The 2,500-nt window shown below is 35.4% G+C and overlaps 1 protein-coding gene and 1 long non-coding RNA gene across 2 annotated transcripts in view; one reads left to right on the top strand and one right to left on the bottom strand.

Annotated features, from left to right (window-relative positions):
• LOC133569808 (uncharacterized) overlaps nt 1-2,500 on the bottom strand; it is a 276,288-nt gene that overhangs the window by 11,653 nt on the left and 262,135 nt on the right. The gene's annotated exons all lie outside the window — the stretch shown is intronic.
• Nucleotides 1-2,500, top strand: part of si:ch73-206p6.1 (phospholipid scramblase 2) — a 12,370-nt gene that overhangs the window by 831 nt on the left and 9,039 nt on the right. The window lies entirely within an intron of this gene.

Below are 2,500 nucleotides of genomic sequence, written 5' to 3'. Positions count from 1 at the left end.
ACGTCATTAGCATTCTAATCATATCATGCTAACTTTTTTTGTGGGGGGGGGGCTAATTTTCAGGTACTCACCTCAGCGTTCAATATTTTGTTATTTGAAAATTAATACCAGATGGCAATAGCAGTTTTTATAGCTAATTTAAATTCATTAGCATTCTAATCATAGCATGCTAACTTTTTTTGTGGCGGGGTGGCCAATTTTCAGGTGCACACCTCAGCGTTCAATATTTTGTTATTTGAAAATTTATACCAGATGGCAATAGCAGTTTTTATAGCTAATTTAACGCCATTAGCCTTCTAATAGCATGCTAACTTTTTTAGCTAATTTAATGTCGTTAGCATTCAATATTAGCATGCTAACTTTTTTTGGGGGGGTGGCCAATTTTCAGGTGCATACCTCAGCGTTCAATATTTTATTTGAAAATTAATACCAGATGGCAATAGCAGTTTTTATAGCTAATTTAACGTAATTAGCATTCTAATCATAGCATGCTAACTTTTTTTTGTGGGGGGGGGGGGCTAATTTTCAGGTACACACCTCAGCGTTCAATATTTTGCTATTTGAAAATAAATACCAGATAGCAATATTTTTTTTTAGCTAATTTAACGTAGTTAGCATTCTAATATTAGTATGCTAACTTTTTTTGGGTGGGGGGGGGGGGCTCATTATCAGGTGTACACCTCAGCGTTCAATATTTTGTTATTTAAAAATTAATACCAGATAGCAATAGTTTTTTTTAGCTAATTTAACGTAGTTAGCATTCTAATATTAGCATGCTAACTTTTTTTTTGGGGGGGGGGCTAGTTTTCAGGTGCACACCTCAGCGTTCAATATTTGGTTATTTGAAAATTTATACCAGATGGCAATAGCAGTTGTTATAGCTAATTTAACGTCATTAGCATTCTAATAATAGCATGCTAACTTTTTTTTAGCTAATTTAATGTCGTTAGCATTCTAATATTAGTATGCTAACTTTTTTGGGGGGGTGGCCAATTTTCAGGTACACACCTCAGCGTTCAATATTTTATTTAAAAATTAATACCAGATAGCAATAGTTTTTTTTAGCTAATTTAACGTAGTTAGCATTCTAATATTAGCATGCTAACTTTTTTTGTGGGGGGGGGGGCTCATTATCAGGTGTACACCTCAGCGTTCAATATTTTGTTATTTAAAAATTAATACCAGATAGCAATAGTTTTTTTTTAGCTAATTTAACGTAGTTAGCATTCTAATATTAGCATGCTAACTTTTTTTCTGGGGGGGGGGGGCTAGTTTTCAGGTGCACACCTCAGCGTTCAATATTTTGTTATGTGAAAATTAATACCAGATAACAATAGCAATAGTTTTTTTTTAGCTAATTTAACTTCATTAGCATTCTAATATTAGCATGCTAACTTTTTTTGGGGGGGGGGTGGCCAATTTTCAGGTGCACACCTCAGTGTTCAATATTTTGTTATGTGAAAATTAATACCAGATAACAATAGCAATAGTTTTTTTTAGCTAATTTAACTTCATTAGCATTCTAATATTAGCATGCTAACTTTTTTTTTTGGGGGGGGGGGGCTAGTTTTCAGGTACACACCTCAGCGTTCAATATTTTGTTATTTGAAAATTAATACCAGATAATAGCAATCGTTTTTTAGCTAATTTAATGTCGTTAGCATCTGCGATGAGGTGGCGACTTGTCCAGGGTGTACCCCGCCTTCCAGCCGATTGTAGCTGAGATAGGCACCAGCGCCCCCCGCAACCCCAAAGGGAATAAGCAGTAGAAAATGGATGGATGGATGGATGGAACATAGTTAGCATTCTAATATTAGCATGCTAACTTTTTTGGGGGGGGAGGGGGCTAGTTTTCAGTTGCACACCTCAGCGTTCAATATTTTATTTGAAAATTAATACCAGAATGCAATAGCAGTTTTTATAGCTAATTTAACATCATTAGCATTCTAATCATAGCATGCTAACTTTTTTTTGCAGTGGGGGGGGATCATTTTCAGGTATACACCTCAGCGTTCAATATTTTGTTATTTGAAAATTAATACCAGATAATAGCAATAGTTTTTTTTAGCTAATTTAACGTAGTTAGCATTCTAATATTAGCATGCTAACTTTTTTTTTGGGGGGGGGGGCTAGTTTTTAGGTACACACCTCAGCGTTCAATATTTTGTTATTTGAAAATTAATACCAGATAATAGCAAATTTTTTTTAGCTAATTTAATGTCATTAGCATCTGCGATGAGGTTGCGACTTGTCCAGGGTGTACCCCGCCTACTAGCCGATTGTAGCTGAGATAGGCACCAGCGCCCCCCGCAACCCCAAAGGGAATAAGCAGTAGAAAAAGGATGGACGGAACTTCGTTAGCATTCTAATATTAGCATGCTAACTTTTTGGGGGGCTAATTTTCAGGTGCACACCTAAGCGTTCAATATTTTGTTATTTGACAATTAATACCAGATAGTATTAGCAATAGTTTCTTTTAAGCTAATTTAACGTTTTCGCA

This window comes from Nerophis ophidion, linkage group LG15, assembly GCF_033978795.1.
Source record: "Nerophis ophidion isolate RoL-2023_Sa linkage group LG15, RoL_Noph_v1.0, whole genome shotgun sequence".
NCBI classification, from domain to species: Eukaryota; Metazoa; Chordata; class Actinopteri; order Syngnathiformes; family Syngnathidae; genus Nerophis; species Nerophis ophidion.
The sequence above is the reverse complement of the archived record's forward strand: the minus strand, read 5'-3'. Positions and strand labels throughout refer to the sequence as shown.